This window comes from Hemiscyllium ocellatum, chromosome 12, assembly GCF_020745735.1.
Source record: "Hemiscyllium ocellatum isolate sHemOce1 chromosome 12, sHemOce1.pat.X.cur, whole genome shotgun sequence".
In the NCBI taxonomy this organism is placed as follows: domain Eukaryota; kingdom Metazoa; phylum Chordata; class Chondrichthyes; order Orectolobiformes; family Hemiscylliidae; genus Hemiscyllium; species Hemiscyllium ocellatum.
This window is the reverse complement of record NC_083412.1, coordinates 80418441-80438086: the sequence shown is the minus strand read 5'-3', so window position 1 is coordinate 80438086 and position 19646 is coordinate 80418441. Positions and strand designations below refer to the sequence as shown.

Here is a 19646-nt window from a genome sequence, read left to right as displayed (position 1 = left end):
CGGGCAAGTCACAAGTGACATTCGGGCTACACAATACCAAAGCAACAGCCGTCTCCAACTAGAGAGAATCTAATTATTTCTCCTTAGCATTCAATGACATTATTTTTGCTAACTTCCCCACTAACATTGTGGGGGCTCCAACTGACCAGAACGGAACTAAACCAGCCATGTAAATACAGTGGTTACAAATATAGATCAGAGGTCAAAAACTCAGCAAGGAATTCTCCTCCCGTTTCCCCAGTACCTGTCCACCTTGTCCTCAAGGCACAAGTAGAGCGTGATAGATTTCTCCCCACTTGGATTTCAAATCCAATCCAAACCTCGAATACCACACATGTTGCCCTTGCAACTCCCATAGATCAAAAGCTTGGATACACTTAAATCAACATCCCATTATGCTGAAAACAAAAATTCTAATAATTCAAAATAAAGCATGTTTCAGGGCACTTGCCAAGTTCCTTCTCTCAAACAAACATCAATAAAAATTAAATAATCATTCTCATGTGCTGTTTTGCGCCAACTTACGACTACATTTATTCCCCTATAAAGCGACTGCACTTTCTAAAGCTAGAAAAAAAGATGAGCTTCTTCATACATTGACATGAGCAAATGGTGCTATCAAAATGGCAGCTCTTTCAAACAGCATCAACAGAAAATGAATTCAAAATTCTTCTTGGCAACTCAAGAAGAAAAAGTCAATTCAGGATAGGAATATCACAGAGGGAATGTTACAGTGTAGGGAAAAGATTGTCAATTTGTATTCAGTGAGCACAATGTTTATTAAAAGTATGAGTTTTATTTTCAAATAGAAAGTATGTAAAACCTGGGATTTGTTTTGGTGAAATATGGTGGAATATATAACAGCATCGCTCATGATTGAAGGGATTTAATAAATGCATAACTTTTTTTTAAAAAGAGAAAAGACAGCTGTCCCTGGGAATAAGAGGCCATTAGCCTCCTGTACCAGAACAGGAATCACACGAGGATTTTGGTATCGTCATTTGAAGTGAAAAATAATCTTGCAAAAAGCACACACAACGAGAATGGAGAGCATTAACTTATCTGAGATGCGGTCACTTTAAAACTAACAGATTGCATTGCCTCCATTCTGAACGACTGTTTACAATGAGGTAATCCTTTCCAACAATCACTTGATACAAATTATGTTCAGTAGATGTCTGTGCCAAGGCTCCCACACTCCTAAGTGTGGCAAAGCTCAGTTGAGACACCATGCAATGGACCAACCCATCCACCAAAACTTGAAAAGACTTCAGAACGTGACAAACCTAAGCGCTCAAGGCTGGAATGATCTCTCCTGACTAAAAGCATGAACAGCATTGGCTGCACTGACAAATGTAAGATGGTAATCACAGAAGGGTAGGTCATTTGTTACGTATGAGCAGGGATTGGCTTCAGAACTGCTCCTGGCTCATAATATTCTTAAAGACTTCAAATGGGTTCCTGGCTTAGATTTTTCTAAAAATACAAGTCAATCTCTTGTGAAAAAAAAACTCAATGAATATTTAAGCAGGTTTAGGGCATGATAAATAACTTTAAAACACCACTCCTCAGTGCCGACACACCTTTCCAACTTAACCGGTTCTTGATGCTACATCACAAGGGCAAATTACATCAGCAATTTCTTGCCAGTGGGAAGAGAAATTCACAAATGCTTCTACAGGCACCCCAAAGCAATAAAAACAATGAGCTGGACAGTAACCCGATGAAAGTAAGCAATAACTCTATGTTCAGAACTCCCAATGAACAATTTGGTTCCAATTACTTCCATGCCGCCTGTCATATGCACAGTTATTTTGCTATGAACAGAAGGAAAATTCACCCACAAACTGCAGGAGCAGACCTGCTCTTACCACAGGTCTCAAAGTAGAAACCCCATGACCCCCAAGTGGTAACTAACCATTAGGGAAAAAAAAACACAAAAATAAAATTAACGTATGGCAATTATCTAAGCCTGGGGCAGCAAAACTCAGTGTACAAAATCAAAAGGTGCTGGAAACAAGGGGTGAAAATATTAAAAAGACTCAGCAAAATCTGTGGACAGAGGAAGAGTTAATTTTTTTTGGGACCTTTCATCCGAATTTCTGAATCCATTTGAAACACAAACTCTGACTCTCTCTCCATAGATGCAGCTAGACCTATACAATGTTCCCAGCATTACATTTTAAAAACAAAAGATTAGTATATCATAGCCATTTTCAATCATGATTGCTTGCAATAACATAAGCTAATCCTCTGGCCCACATCCAAAAGGGGGGGCATGCTTGCATGATATAGGTGAATGCACCCACCCCTTCAATCCATCATCACTCTTCAAAGAGGATAACAGAAGTAAATATGGGAATTTTCACGGCAGATGGAGATGGAAGTTTAAAACATAAGAATAAAAACCACACAGAAAAAAAAATCAAATATCATACTGCATAGCAACACCACTTTGAAAATGTAATACCTTACCTTTTATCTATACAGTTAAGAAACAACACAGTTTCACCAAGTTGTGAGCAGATATACTAAGGAAAAATACATGAATTACATGCAACTACAATGCAAACTGAGAATGTTAGTTTCAACAGAAAATGCTGGAGAAACTCAGGTCTGGCAGCATCTATGGAGAGAGAAACAGAGTTAATTTTGAGTCCAATATGGCTCTTTAGAACTTTTCCTGATTTCTGAAGAATCAGAGAGACTTAAAATGTTAACCATTTCTCTCTCTCCAAAAGATGCTGACTGATTGGAGTTTCTCCAGCATTTTCTGTTTTATTTCAGATTTCAGCATCTGCAATATGTTGCTTTAACTTGTTATTTTCAGTGATTGGTTTTAAATTAGATCTGGTAGTGAAAGATTTTGCCATTATTATCTGTTCATAAAACATAGACAAACTTGCTGTTGATGCCTATCTTAGACAGTTCTTAAGGCAGTGGTCCAGCTCAGCTCAGGTGTTGTAGGTACACTCTCAGAAGTTGGGAAAATTCAGTCATGGCAAAATTAGAACCTTACAGGGAATTAGTAATGTTCTTTGTTGGAGATAGACAAATGCCAGGCAATGACTTACAAATGCACCTTGCCACATAGCAGCCCAAACATGACCATTTGCTTCAAGTGGACATGTACTGCTTTGTTTTGTTCCCCTGAAAATGAAGCAATAATGCAAGCAGCAACATGGATCCACACTGCTGATCCTATGATGGAAGGAAGGTGGTTCAATGATAATTAGGTGAGGGGACTACCCAGAGGAACTCCTTCAGTGATATCCTGGTGCTGAGGTGACCTTTCTGTTCCTAAAATTGTCTGTGTATCTCTCGGTCTCGGTGTGTATTTATTATCAGTCCCTAGGTGCCCTCAAGGAGGTGGTGACAAGCTGAGGTGCTACAGCTCATGTGCAGTTGGTAGATCCGTCATGCCATTGAAGAGAGAATTTGATCCAACGATCACCAAGAGACCTCCAAAAGCTGATGACTCCAACTGGTAAGGCTTCAGACTTGAATTCTCACTAACCAAATGATTGGAATATGGCCTCCAGTATGGCATTAAATGCTACTTTCATGTCAAGGGGAGAGTCTCAGTCAGTCTCATCTAAAGAATTTGGCTCTCTTGTCTATGTTTGGACCAAAGCTGGAATGAAGTCCAGAATCAAATTGCTCTGGCAGGACCCAAACTCATCTCATGGGAGCCGACTGAATTGAAGAATAAATTAAAATATGGTGATAATGCACCACAACACAATAGAGGATGCCATCAGGTGAAGATGGGACTTCACCACGATAACACTGGGCTCTGTTCAAAGCTGTCAAGGATACATACAACAAGGAAAAGTAAACAGAAGAGGATGGATTCACGCATATTTTCCTTCTACCATCGGCCACAGTTTAAATCTAAGATCTATTTCCTTCAGGACCCGACCAGTTCGATCAGTAGTGGTGTTACCAGGTCTCTCTTGGTGATGGACCTTCAAACACCCACCCAAAGTACATTTTGTGCTCACTAAGCCTCTTCCAAGTGACGTTCAATGTGAAGGACTATTGATGTTAATCAGTAGTGGGATTCTTTGTCTATGTTTGATCTGATGCAGAGGACTCTGGGGTTACTCTTACCCAACAGTGTCGCCATCTTGAAGCGAACTACCCTGCTGCAAGAACACAGCATACCTACAAATGGTTAGAGAGATGTCTTGGACGTTGGCTTTAAAGGGCTACTTGATAAGAATGACAAGATCAGGCCATTGCTTGACCAATCTATGAGACTGGTGTCCCAATTTCTGAAATGTTAGTGTCATGGCCAAAGGATTTGATGAAAGATCGGAAATAAAATTATATTTTCTTTGCGTTTAAATTCTGTTCCTCTAAATCTTGGTGGACTCAAAAACAAACTGCCAAGGATAATCACATAATTCTATTTCCAAAGACCTCTGAACTGCTAGACATTCCAGCTAGAACTGTCAAAGTGCACGCAGATTATTTACTTCCAAGCAGATCTGGAAAAAGGAAAGCCTCAAAATCCATTCTGCTGAAGTGGCCACAAAGATTTTAGTAATGGAAACTCTGAGGGAGATTAGTTCACAAAGATGGGCCCTGAATATTAAAACTGAAAATGTGTTGCTGGAAAAGCGCAGCATGGTCAGGCAGGATGCTGCGTGACCTGCTGAGCTTTTCCAGCAACACATTGTCAGCTCTGATCTCCAGCATCTGCAGTCCTCACTTTCTCCGTGAATATTAAAATGCCTGTTATTATCACATGGCGGAAATCTGAGCTTATTGAATTGCTCAGATGCAATTTTACGATTCTAAGTCAGTTGCTCTTTGACTTCCAAAAGGGAGAGCAGGACTCCAGATTGAGAGGCTGCCTGCCTCAGATCCTCCATCTTTGTTTCCAAGTTGGCAGCTGGAAAGAAGTTGACACTTGGCCTGCAAGGAGGTAAAATACTGGACATAACTCACCCAGGAGACTAGCACTGGACAGACCAAGTAAAATGGCAGATTTCCTCCCCTAGAAGGATATTCATCTAACAAGTGTGTTTTTAATCACAATATCCATCTGATAGTTAATAGCCACCTTTAAATGAGACAAACATTTTAGTCCAGATTTACATTGGTATTGGGATTCCTTAAAAACAACATTTTCCTAACATTTACTATGGAGCATGAGATTTCATTTAACAGCTATTACAGCAACAGTTAAACTTTGAAAGTTCTAGCATTTGAAACCAAAGGGAAGTACAACAAAAAACACTGAGGTCATGATGCCCTTTGAACTCATTTAACAATTTATCTGCCACGACGCAATCTATTATTATGTGTTTAAGTTTCAAAAGTAAATAATATTTGTTCTTAGGAAGAATGGTCAACTAACTCTCAGATAAAAGTGTACAAGGGGTCAACTAGCTGACCCATTGACCGAAAAACGTTCATACAATTGATAGGCAACTCATGGTCTGTCAATGTCTGGAAATATGATATAACACCAATTGCTCAGGCACAAAGAGGAGTCTCCATTGAGTGTTCCTCAGAGAGCTGTCTTCTCCCAAAAAAAAAGATGGGCCAGAAAAGAAGGGGAGGAAAATCCAAGGAAGAGTTCCCTGCACCCTTGGCTAGAGAGCAGGATGCTGCTTCCACAACTTTAATGAGACCAACACATTCAGTCTAACGGCTGATTTGTTCACCATTCCCAGTTGTATGGTTTCTTTATCTAACGGAAGAATGCATCATATCAAGTGCTGCTTCTTAAATTCAGAAAACTTTTACAAATACTTGTCTGCCTATGTGAGAGAACTGATCATGAACCCACCAAAGTCACCACGTATTAAATTTACCCAGAGGCTATGGTGAGATTTAAACCCATGCCTATGGAGCATTAGTTCAGGCCTCTGAATTCCTGGCATTACCACAATGTTAACCATCGTGGCATGCTTCTCAAAAAAGGCAGTGCAATGTTTGCAAATCCTGCATTCCCAAGAAAAATAATTTGAGAAAAATAAAAATACTATTTTACGTGCAAGTACCTAAGATAATCAAAGTAACCTAAGCAGTGTACAAAAACAATTTATATAAAAAACTTGGAGGCAAAAGGAGGGCTGGGTTTGGAGTATCATATGTTAACACCAAACTGGAGAATAGCGTATCCAAGATGCAGCCTACCAACTCTGTAACAAATCGGAGCACAATTCGGCTGTTCAACTCCTCGAGCCTGACCCTAGAAAGACATCAGTGTGACGCAGCTGGCTTCTCTAACTTAAGCCAGGGGAAACGAGGAAAGGCTTTGTACCAAGCACCGAAGTGTAAATGACAATGCAAATAGAAATGACTGCAAATACTCAGCACGTCTGACAACATCAGTGGAGGGAGAAACAGTTAACATTGTGACACAATGATAGTTAGAGGGACAAGTAGTTTTGAGGAAGCAGGGAGGCTGCAGAAGGTCTTGGATGGGCTATAAGAATGAGCAAAGAAGTACCTCAGAATACATTGTGTGAAAGTGAGAAGTTATGCACTTGGCAGGAAGAATAGAGGAGTACTATTTTCGCAATGGGCAGAGGATTTGGAAATCTGAAGCACAGAAAGACACAGCAGTCCAGTTCAGGATTCCTCTGAAGGGTTAACCCGCAGGTTCAGCTGGCATTTAGGAAGACAAATGCATTAATTTCAAGATGGCTGGAATGCAAGATGGGGTGTACTGCTGATGCAGTGTAAGGCTCTGGGCAGACCACATTGAGAGCAGTTTGGGACCCGTATCAAAGGAAGGATGTGCTGACCTTGAAGGAGGTTCACAAAAATGATCCCTGGCCTTACAAGAAGTGGTTCAGGACTCTGGGTTTGTACTTAATATAGTTTAGAAGAATTGGCTGGGGGTGGTGGTGGTGGATCTTATTGAAATTTACAGAATACTGAGAGGCAAGGATAGAGTGGACGTGGAGAAGATATTCCACTAGAAGGAGAAACCAGGCCCTGAGGACCCAGCCTCACAGTGAAGGGATGATCCTCTAGAACTTTACTCAGCGGGTTGAGTGTTCATGGAATACCCTGCCAGTAGCAGTGGTGAACTCTCCCTCTTTATGGTCATTTAAGCGGGCATTGGATAAGCATATGGAGGTTATTGGGCTAGTGTAGGTTAGGTAGACTTTGGTCGGCGCAACATCGAGGGCCGAAGGGCCTGTACTGCGCTGTATTTTTCTATGTTCTATGTTTCTATAACTGAGATAAAGGAGGAATTTCTTCAGCCAGAGGGTGGTTAGTCTGTGGAACTCATTGCTGCAGGGGACCATGGAGGCCAAATTATTGAGTGCATTTAAGACAGAAGTAGGCTCTTGCTTACTAAGGGGATCAAGGGCTAGAGAGAGAAAGCAGGAACACAAGGTTTGGAAATACATCAGCCATGATCAAATGGTTGAGCAGTCCCAATGGGCTGAATGGCCTAATTCTGTCCTATATCTATGGTCTTCTGCATCCAATACGACTTGTCTGACTTGTTAAAGATAAGCTGTACTTGACAAACAATGAGAAGAATTATGAAAATGTTTCTAAAATATCAGCAAGTTAAAAATGAAAATGCATTTGGTGCAGAAATCTCAATAGATTGACAAACAAAACACAGGTTGAGCAGAATTAGTGTTTTAACCATCTAACGGGGGAATTAAAAACACTCAACTTTGTAGCCTAACTAGATCAGCAAAGGCAGTTGTGAATTATCTTGGTTTTGGAAAACATACCGTTTACATTCACTCACTGAAGAGTTGACAAAAGGTAGGGAAACGTTTTACAAAAAAGTGAATAAATGTGTCTCCCTTCCCCACCACATCTCACATTTAAATTATTTGACTTCAAAACTCAGCAGTTGCTTTGCAGTTTGAATTTGCATTTTTGTTTGTCTTTTCAAGGATATACAATCTACTATCCTTGGTAGAACAGTAACCAATTTGCAGGGTGACTTTAGATAAGCGAAGTGCATTTTCAGCTTTTTGCCTTCAAAAACAGAACAATGGGCTTGGTAACATTGAGTTAAGACAAACTTGATTTTTTTTAGCATTTTGATCTATTCTTCACAGGTATCGCTGATAAAGCCAGCATATGTTATCAATCCCTAACTGCCCTTGAAATGAATGGCTGGCTGGGCCATTTCAGAGGGCAGTTAACAATGCATCCACGTTGCAATGTAATTGGAGATTCATGTCAGACAGACCAGCTAATGACAGCAGTAAAGAAGGTTATCAAATCATTTGAGTCAGTGGGCTGAGGAGTGGAAGATGGAGTTTAATTTCAATAAAACAAACAAAGGCGGGACTAATACAATTAATGGTAAGATCCTGAGTAATGTTGTAGAACAGACAGACTTGGGGGTTCAGGTGCATAATTCTTTGAAATTTGCGTCACAGATTAATCGGCTGGTTAAGAAGGCAATTAGCAGGCTTTTTGTATTGCTCAGACCCCTGCGTATACAAGTTGGGACATCATGTTGAGGACATTGATGAGGCCTGTTGTGGAGTACTGGGTCCAGTTCTGGTCATCGTGTTATAGGAAAGATATTATTAAATTGGAGTCAGTTCACTAAAGACTAACCATGATGCTGCTGGGAATGGAGGGTTTACGTTATAAAAGTTGGCTGGACAGGCTGGGTTTTTTTCCCACTGGAGCATAGGAGATGGAGGGTGACCTTAGTTAAGGTCTTTTCACTAAAGGTTACGGGGGAATTCAAAACTATTTTTCAGGTGTGAGGAGAAAAAAGGTTAAAAAAAAAGACAAGGACAACTTTTCTGTTTTTACACTGAGATTGGTTCACATGCAGAATGAAGTGCCAGAGGAAGTGGTGGATGCAGATACTGTTTCAACGTTTAAAAAGACATTTTTAAAGGTTGGGAGAAGATTTGTAGCTCGGGTGCTCGTTGTTGTGGTTCTGTTTGCCGAGCTGGGAATTTGTGTTGCAGACGTTTCGTCCCCTGTCTGGGGGCCATCCTCAGTGCTTGGGAGCCTCCTGTGAAGCGTTTCTGTGATCTTTCCTCTGGCATTTATAGTGGTTTGTATCTGCCGCTTCTGGTTGTCAGTTCCAGCTGTCCAATGCAGTGGTCGGTATACTGGGTCCAGGTCGATGTGCTTACTGAATGAATCTGTGGATGAGTGCCATGCCTCTAGGAATTCCTTGGCTGTTCTGTTTGGTTTGTTCTATAATAGTAGTCATGACAAGCAACATGAATTCGACTGGGACAACACTACTATTATAGGACAAGCCAAACAGAGAACAGCCAGGGAATTCCTAGAGGCATGGCACTCATCCACAGATTCAATCAATAAGCACATCGACCTGGACCCAATATACCGACCACTGCAGCGGACAGCTGGAACTGACAACCGGAAGTGGCAGATTCAAACCACTACAAATGCCGGAGGAAACATCACAGAAGCTCTTCACAGGAGGCTCCCAAGCACTAAGGATGTCACCTAGACAGGGAATAAAACGCCTGCAACACAAATTCCCAGCAAGTTTGTAGCTCAGGTTGAGGTTTAGGGTGTAGGTTTGATATCCAGACGTTTCATTACCTGACTAGGTAACATCATCAGTGGCGACCTCCAAGTGAAGCAAAGCTGTTGTCTCCTGGTTTCTATTTATATCTTTCTCTAGGATGGGGTTCCTGGGGTTTGTGGTGATGTCATTTCCTGTTTTTTTTCTGAGGGGTTATCAATGAACAGGAAATGACAAACCTACACCTCTCAAATTCCCAGCTTGGCGAACAGAACCACAACAAAAAGACATTTGGATAATTCCTTGCTTATAAAGCCATTACTGCTTTCAATATTATGAGCAAATTATCTAGGCTGACACATACATATTCCACTGAAGGAGTACTGCACTATCAGCTAGGCCATTTCCTCAGATATAACATTAAACCAAAGAGCAGTCTATCCTTTCAGGTGAAGATGAAACCACTATTTTCAGAAGAGCAGCACGTTCTGTCCAATATTTTATCTCAACAAAATCACGTCTGAAAATAACTCTTTTCACTTGCTGTGCTCAATTTAGTTGCTATATTTTCCATAAAATAACTGTGACTAATTTCCAAAGTATATAATTGATTTATAAAAGCACTTTGGAGGAATCTGAAGGCCATTAACGGGGCAAGATGCTTCCATGTCTTTGTTTTAAGATATATTTTAAAATTCCAGTTAAAGATCAAGAGCCACTAGCTCATCTTCCAAATTTGTCCTAAGCTAAAGATGACCTTTCCCCTCAGCAACACAATGACCCACCTAAAATGTATATAGCTCACCACTGGCGTGGAACCCACAAGGACAATTCACATTCCATCACTCGACAGTGCACCCAGTTAGATATATTAACTCTTTATCCCCTTTCAGAGTAAACTCCATGAAATCCAGCTACAAAAAAATCCAATTGGACATTTGTAAGTTAGAATCAGATGTATGTCATACATATTCGAAAAGTGTAGTGCTGGAAAAGCACAGCCAGTCAGGCAGAGTCCAAGGAGCAGGAGAGTTGACGTTGAGCATAAGCTCATCAGGAATGTGATTCCTTATTCCTTATGAAGAGTTAAAGCTCGAAATGTCAACTCTCCTGCTCCTTGGACACTGCCTGACCGGCTGTGGTTTTCCAGCACCACACTTTTCAACGCTGATCTCCAGAATCTGCAGTCCTCACTTTCTCCTAGTTATATGACATACGTATACAATCAAAATAAAAAGTAGACTATTTGACCCTTCAGCCTGCTCTGCCAATTAAGATCAGGGCTGATCGTTTGCACTTCAAAACACCATTTACCTCAGATTCCCTTCCCTAGCTTTAAAAAGCTTTCAACGATCCACGACCCTATGTTAGAGGGTTCCAAAGTTGCACAATCCTCCCAGACAAGATAATGCTCATCTTTCCTAAATGTACGAAACCTAATTTTAAGCGTCCCCTAGTTCTGGAGTCATCCACCAGAGGCAACATCCTTTCCACGGAGACTTGATCAAGGCCTTTCAAGTTCTCCATTTCAAACAAGTCACCCGTCACTCTTTTAAACTCTATTGGAAACAATTCCAACCTTTCTCACTGAGATAACCTGCCTTTGCTATTCCCTGCTGGACTTGAATGTTAGCTTTCTATGATTTCAGCACAAGGATTCTCAACTCCTTTCTCACCCAGCATTCCAAATTCCTCCCCCCCCCCCCCCACCATATAAATGCTGCCTCCTCCACACTTCACCAACTCTGACTAAGAGTCATCCAGACTCCAAACGTTAGATTGTTTTTTTCCTGGATGCTGCCTGACCCACTGATCTCCAACATTTGTTTTCGATTTCCAATGCAGTACATAGGTAAAATATTCTCTCTTATGGAGAGCAAAACCATTGGTATTTTGACAGTCGACCAGTGGAAATTCTTATTTTGAATCAGTTTATAATCAAATTTTGTACAAACAATAATTAAATGTGGAATTAACTTGGCACTGAAATGGACTTTTATTATAGATTTTCTACCTGCTAAAAGGGAAAGCAATAGAGAGTTAACAAATGCAAGGATTTGGATTTAAATGCTGTACTCATTACTCCTAAGCTTATAATTCTTGTCCACCTCCTTTTTAACATGCATTCATAGCAATTTGACTTCATTGTAATTGGCTTGCCTCATTTTTCCTTCAACAGTTTGTGGATACACATCATTTTGAATTTTTTTTCATTTATTGTAAAACATCTCAAAATTTAACTATTGTAACCTTGTCAAAATAAAATGTTTAAAACATTGAGTCAAATCAAATGTATGCTTCTCATTTTAAAATGATAATACAAACCATATTTTAGTATTGCCAAAAAAAAGCTACAAGTCTTAAACACAGACTAGTCTGGTATATCTATGCTTTATACTAAATTTGTTATTGCGATTAAGAGGTTTACTTCAGCAACTGCACAGAAGGAAATATTTTGTCTATATCGGTTAAGTGTGTTTAAAAAAAAATACAAAAATCTGCAGAGAGATGTTAGGCCCAAACATAATGCATTTTTCCTTTACTGATGATCATACAGTGTTTTACATATAACAAACATCAGTAAAAATAAATCTGTTTGGAACATATGCACCATTGCATTAATTCTAGAGCACTCCTTGTGTCTCAGGGCACGTTACAAGTTGCTGTAAACACTGGTCAAGTCAGAGAGGATGAAAGAGATCATGAAAGGCAAAGATGAAATCAAAAGCATTGTTGATTTGAGGGATCTAAAGGAATGGGAAAATGATCAGCAATTCAAAGTGGGGGAGAGCAGTTTAAAATGCAGATAGTAAGGGGTGCAAATTAGGTAGAGCACAAGCAAGACTGGAAGACACCTGCAGGTACAGACAGAAGGAGATGATGAAAACCTAAATGGGAATGCTAGAGGGAACCCAAAATAAAGTCAGCCCATTGTTGGAAATCAAGTAGACCCTTGTTAAAGAGATCACACAACACCAGGTTATAGTCCAACAGGTTTAATCGGAAGCACACTAGCTTTCGGAGTGACGCTCCTTGCGTCGCTCCGAAAGCTAGTGTGCTTCCAATTAAACCTGTTGGACTACAACATGGTGTTGTGTGATTTTTATCTTTGTACACCCCAGTCCAACACTGGCATCTCCAAATCATTGTTAAAGAGAGGAATGATGGGAACGAGAGATATCAAACTGCTCAATAGGGACAATGCCCTCACCACTTTCAGTTCAGTTTTTAAAACAATGAAAAGGAACAGTGAGCATCAACAGTACAAATATATTGCAAGATAAACAAAACACCAGAAATAAAAAAAGTTAAGAGATGCTCATTTAATAAGCCAGAGTGAGCAATGGAACTTGAGTCGTCACCAAACTGTCAATTGCCAATGATGGCACTAATCCACTACCTCAGTGTTAAAGCGATGACCATTCGTTCCCCAATTTGGTGCCTGCAGTTTAATGTGTATTTCCTATACACTAGCAGCAACTCCTGCAGTTCTGCTTTTTAATAATACTGAAGATAAAAAGCGTGGGATTAGTGCAGTCACAGATGGACCAGACACTGCCTGGAGGAAGAACACTTATTTGAGATTTGGGTTGATACTTCAAGTAAAAAAAGTGAGGTCTGCAGATGCTGGAGATCAGAGCTGAAAATGTATTGCTAGTTAAAGCACAGCAGGTTAGGCAGCATCCAAGGAACAGGAAATTCGACGTTTCGGGCCAGAGCCCTTCAACCCAAATTTACATCACAAATTAGCTTAGATACATTTGAAGACAGACCTATCACGCTTAACAATGTTCAGCCAAAACCATATTGCAAGTACAACCTTGATGTTGCAGCATGGAGTCCAAAATCATTAACCAAGACAAACAACTTTTATGTAGGTAATGTAATCAAAACAATACACCTTCCTGATGCTTTTCACAGAACCATTACTAGACCATACGTTCAACAAGTCATGTTAACAAATATTAAGTCAGTTCACAAAAACTTGGACAAGGGGGTAGTTGTTAAAAGAGAATCTTAAAAGGGGATGAGAACAAGCCAGACAGGCTTCTGGGTAGAATTCCAGGACATAGGCCCTCATTGAAGTACAGATGTCACCAGAGAAATTAAAATTGAGAATTTTGAAGAGGCAACAGTTGAAGGAATGCAGGTATCTGGGGAGGGCTATTGGTCTGGAGATGAGAAATAGGGCATAAAAGGTAATGTTTAAGTTTGAAATGGAAGATGATAATTTTACCCCATTATCAAAAGATCTTGTTTTCAAAAAACACTAATATTCTATTTTTAACAATGCTTTTAAATGAATTTACAAATTCAAAATAAAATTGTTTTATAGCCATAAACCGTTGGAGGAGATGAGCTAATTAAAATGAAGTGAAATCGACCTTCAGGGGATAGATAGTTCTTCTCAATTAACTGGCTTAAACCTATAATAAAAATTCCAAAATGCTGAGAAAACAGACTAGTACAAAGGAAACTGCCCACAACACAACATTGACCAGTACTCCACAATATTGGAACATGCTGAAAACAGATAAATAACATCTCAAGCGATCATTCAAATGCAGTTCTATATTATTCGTGAAAAGGAACAAAGTGAAACAACATGAAGCATTTACATATAATAAGTGTGGGGGGGGGGAAGGCAACGATAAAAAATGAAAATAGAAAAAGGGTGAGGTGGGAAAAAATTATATTCTAAGTTGCAGAAAATAAAACGTCATACTACACTTGGAATCAAAGCATTGCAAATAAATAGGATAGGGCTGAAACAAATTGCACTGGCTAAAACATTTGTGGAGTTTGTCGACAGAAGTTAAAGTGAAAAAGCAGCCTGATTAGAAAAAAATTCAGATCCTGATTGTACCCTGTGTACCAGGAAGGGAATAATCATTGTCATCACCTCACACTGGGTGCATGGTATTGTAACAAATCATCCAACCAGCTGTACTCTGGGATGCATCGTTTTAAAACAACGTCCAATATTACTGAAACACAGTAACTGCTTTGTTTGTGCGGATGGTGCAAAGCCAGAGATTAATATTGCAACACCGCCTTTAAAACACAGGGATAGTTCAAGGGCATAAGAAGAAACTGAATCATAATAATAACGTCCCTACACTTCTACCGCCCGATAGGGAAAAAAAGGGGGAAATACTGAAAAAGCGAAGAGAGGAAGATGGACGATAGAAAGAACACGGAAAACAGAGACAGTACTCACCAGCCTGAAAAAGCACAGCACCCAGAGGGAAGGCACTATGGTGTTGCTGGGAGTCTGCTGAAGGATTTATTCAGGGAGGGAGAGAGAGAGCGATGTGTAATTACACCCACTGGGCTGGAGTATTACTGAATTGTTACAGTGTAACCACTGAGCGAGCTGACATTTCCGCCTCTGGATGTAGCATTGCCCGGGCTGGCCAGGGGGATACCAGATTGGGGAGGCTGTCTCTCAGAGCTCAGCTCGGCTCATTAGGGCGTTCCTTCTGCCCTCTCACAACTCCCCCTCCCTAAAAGTATGGTCCATCCCTCCTTTCCGGAGTCCTGGGCAGCGCTTCGTCCTCAGCCTGGTTCAGTAGACGGCTCTCCCTCCCTGCCACACGCCCAGGTGGCACAGTCCAATCCCAGCTGATCCCAAAGACATCCACACAGCAGTCTCCCTTCCCTGAGTGAGTCGGTCCTGTGATAAACATCACAGAGATAGCAGGGAGAACGTGCATGTTTTTCCATACGCCTCCACAGTCTATTTACAACAGATCATCTTCAATGACAATACTCCTTGCGAAACAATTGTCTGTTTATAATAACTGTAGTATTTAAATAACTGGATCTCCATCTAATCACTTTACAACTCATTTATTATGTGCCTGCGCTTTACCCAGTCCAACCTTTTTCTGACACGCTGTTCATCTGTCATTCGTCACAGTTCTGATGATAGGTTGTGTCTGATAAATGTGCACTCGTTTCTCTCCCATTACGCATGTGATCCGAACTAGGATTTTAAATTCAGTGCCTGATAGGGATTTAGGCACAGTTTCAATTCTAGCCTTCAGGGACAGCTAGTATGTTATTGGGAATAGGGGAGTTTCAGCTTTTAAAATGATTATATAGTCCAGATGGTGTGAGACCTGGAGGATGTGATGTAAGGTTTGACATTTTTGTATTTAATTATTGTGGAGTTTGGATTTTGAACTGGTGATATGTGAGTTTTCATCTCTGTGCATGAGAAGGTTTCATAATTAAACTTGCCAGTCTTTCTGGAGCCATGATTTTTAAACCAGTATGTCTCAGAGCACAGCTGGCTGGGGAGTCAGCCTGGAGTAATCATGTGAATTTATTTGCATTGTGGGTGTCTTTTAATTGGAGAGAGAAAACATTGAAAGGCATTAGCTTGTTTTTGATTTAGGAGAATTAATTATCGATTGCAAAACTATTTGGACAGTTCACAGAAGACCAATGTGTTAGTTCAGAACAGGCAGGAAATTGATTACCACTGTGTAATCATTTTAGTTTGAAAATTCAATCGCATTCCCATCACTGCATCTTCCACAATGAATATCCTGAGGGTTATCATTGAGCAAAAACTGAACTGGACTAGTCATTATCAATACTGTGGTTCCAAAAGCAGGTTAGAGGTGAGATGAGATTTCCTACAATGTGGAAACAGGCCATTTTACCCAATAAGTGCACACCAATAAGTAACACACCCAGAACCAGTTCCCACTGACTAATAATGCACCTAACACTCTGGACAATTTAGCATAGCCAATCCATCTGACCTGCTCATCTTTGGATTGTGGAAGGAAACCAGAACACCCAGAGAAAACCAACACAGACACAGGGAGAATGTGCAAACTCCACACACACACACAGTCACCCGAGGTTGCAATCAAACCCAGGTCCCTGCTGCTGGGAGGCTGCAGTGCTAACCACTGAGCCACCAGGCCACCTTAGGACAGAAGTACTGCAGTAAGCGACTCATCTCCTAACTTCCCAAAGCCTGTCCATCATCTACAAGATGCAAGTCAGGAGTATGATGGAATACTGCCTGGATGGGTGCAGCTCCAACAACATTCAAGAAGGTTGGCACCACCCAGGACAAAGCAGCCTGCCTGATTGGCACCACATATGCAAACATTCACTCCCTCCTCTACCATTGCTTAGAAGGAGCAATGTGTATTGTTATGAAGATGTCGATGTACCTTTAAGAGAGTTAAAAGCTAGCAGAACTACCTGACAGCATCAAGTGTTCTCTATAAGGTAACAATGTAACACTTGGTTGAAAGCTAGATTAGTTGGGCTGCCTTCACAACAATATTTTGCACTGCAGACATTCAGCAAGGCTCCTTAGACAGCACCTTCCAAACCCACAACCACTTCCATCTAGAAGGACAAAAGGCAACAGATTAATGGCGACACACTATCTGCAAGCCATTCACCATCCTGACTTGGAATCGCCTTTTCTTCACTGTCACTGGGGCAAACTCCTTGGCATTGGAGCTCAATTATTAGCACTGCTGTCTCACAGCACCAGGGACTCAGGTTCAATTCCTGCCTTGGGTGACTGTGCAGAGCTTGCACATTCTCCCTGTGTCTGCATGGGTTTCCTCTGGGTGCTCCAGTTTCATCCCGCAGTCCAAAACATGCAGGGTAGGCAGGTTGGTCATGATAAATTGCCCATAGTGTTCAGGGATGTGTTGGCTAGGTGTGTAGCCATGAAAAATGCATGGTTATGGGGATAGGGGAAGGATGGGATGCTGTTCGGACAGTTGGTGCAGATTCGATGGGCCGAATGTAGACATTGTAGAGATTCTATGATTCTAATAACATTGTGGGTTTACAGAGCGGGAGCACTGACCAGGGGACTGCCAGGAAGGTGAGTCACTGATTTAAAAACTTACCTCATGTATAGGCAGGGTGCAGACTGTGCAGGAGAGACAGGGACTGCTGAGTAAGTGAAGTATTATATTTGGGTGGTTGCTTTATCCGAAACACTACTTAGGTAGTGTCTCTCACCCATTCTCCTCCTCTAACCAAACAAAAGGTTTTGCGTGCCAGATTGGTAAGGTAGTTTTTTAAAAATTCTTTATTTTTCAACAGTCTCTTTGGGAATTTAGAATAGTGGAATGGAGGTTAGGGCAGTTGAATGTTCCTCCTGCAGAATGTGGGTGGTAAGGGTTACCTGCTGACTGCATCTGCGGGAAGTGCACCCAACTCCAGCTCTTCGAAAAGTGTGTTAGGGAACTGGAGCTGGAGCTGGATGAACTTTGGATCATTCGGGAGGAGGAGGGGCATATTGAGAGGAGTTAAAGGGAACTAGTCACAAGAAAAAGGCAGATGAGTTACAGCCAGGGGATGGAAAGGGAACAGGCAGACAGTGCAGAGATCCCCTGTGGCTGTTCCCCTCAATAACAAGTATACCATTTTGGATACTGTTGAGGGGGACAACTTACCAGGGGTTAGCCATGGGGTACAGGTCTCTGGCACAGAGTCTGACCCTCTTGTTCAGAAGAGAAGGGGGATATGAGCAGAGCATTAGTCATGGTTGGTGTGTTGCCTCCCAGGTGCCAGAGTTCATGATGTCTCAGACCTTGTTTTCGTGATCCTTGAGGAGGAACGAGAACAGCCCCAAGTCGTGTTCCACATAGGCACTAATGACACAGGTAGGAAAAGGGATGGGCATTTAAGGCAGAAATTCAGGGAGCTAGGGTAGAAGCTAACAGCTAGAACAAACAAAATTGTTATCTCTGATTTGTTGCCCGGGCCACATGTAGCGAGGCAAGGAACAGGGAGAGAGAGGAGTTGAACACGTGGCTACAGGGATGGTGCAGGTGAGAGGGTTTTGGATACCTGGATAATTGGGGCCCATTCTGGGATGGGATCTCTATAAACATGATGGTCTACACCTGAACCAGCAGGGTACCAATATCCTGGAGAGGGGGTGGGGGGTTGCTAATGCTCTTTGGGAGGGTTTAAACTAATTCATCAGAGGGATGGGAACCTAAATTGTAGTTCCAGTGTCCAGGACGTTTTGAGCAGTGAGGTCATGAATAAGGTTTCAAGATTGCTGGAGTACCAGCAGGCAGGAAGGTGGGTTGAAGTGTATCTACTTCAACGCCAGGAGCATCTGGAATAAGGTGGGTGAACCTGCAGCATGGATTGGTACCTGGAACTTCAATGTTGTGACCATTTCAGAGACATGAATAGAGCAGGGACAGGAATGGTTGTTGCAGGTTCCAGGATTTAGATGTTTCAGTAAGACCAGAGAAGATGATAAAAGAGGGGGAGGTATGGCATTGTTAGTAAAGGACAGTATTACAGTGGCAGAAAGGACATTTGAGGACTCATCTACTGAGGTAGTATGGGCTGAGGTTAGAAACAGGAAAGGAGAGGTCATCCTGTTGGGAGTTTTCTATAGGCCTCCGAATAGTTTCAGGGATGTAGTGGAAAGGATAGCGAAGACGATTCTGGACAGGAGTGAGAATAACAGAGTAGTTGTTATTGGATCTTTAACTTTCCAAATATTGACTAGAAATACTATAGTTCGAGTACTTTATATGGGTCCGTTTTTGTCCAAACACAGTCTGTAGACAGGCCAACAAGGGATGAGGCCACATTGGATTTGGTACTGGGTAATGAACATGGCCAGGTGTTAGATTTGGAACTAGATGAGCACTTTGGTAATAGTGACTACAATTCGGTTATATTTACTTTAGCGATGGAAAGGGATAGGTATATACTGCAGGGCAGGAGTTATAGCTGGGGGAAAAGCAATTATGATGTGATTAGGCAAGATTTGGGATGCATAGGATGGGGAAGCAAACTGCAGGGGATGGGCACAATTGAAATGTGGAGCTTATTCAAGGAACAGCCATGGCATGTCCTTGATAAGTATGTACCTGTCAGGCAGGGAGGAAGTGGTCAAGCGAGGGAGCCGACGTTTACTAAAGAAGTTGAATCTCTTGTCAAGAGGATGAAGAAGGCTTGTGTTAGATGAAATGTGAAGGCTCAGTTAGGGCACTTGAGAGTTACAAGTTAACCAGGAAAGACCAAAAGAAAGAGCTAAGAAGAGCGAGGAGGGGACATGAGAAGTCGTTGGCAGATAGGAGCAAGGAAAACCCTAAAGCTTTCTATGGGTGTATCAGGAATAAAAGAATGAGGAGAGTAAGATTAGGGCCCATCA

At 41.4% G+C, this 19646-nt stretch overlaps 1 protein-coding gene across 2 annotated transcripts in view; it reads right to left on the bottom strand.

The window, feature by feature from the left end:
- The window catches only part of dop1b (DOP1 leucine zipper like protein B), a 143056-nt gene extending 128067 nt beyond the window's left edge, over positions 1-14989 (bottom strand). For both annotated transcript variants that reach the window (XM_060833767.1, XM_060833771.1), the window contains exon 1: positions 14688-14989. The gene's annotated coding sequence lies outside the window, so the exon portion shown is untranslated. The remainder of the gene's footprint in view (positions 1-14687) is intronic.
- Between the last annotated feature and the right edge of the window lie 4657 nt (positions 14990-19646).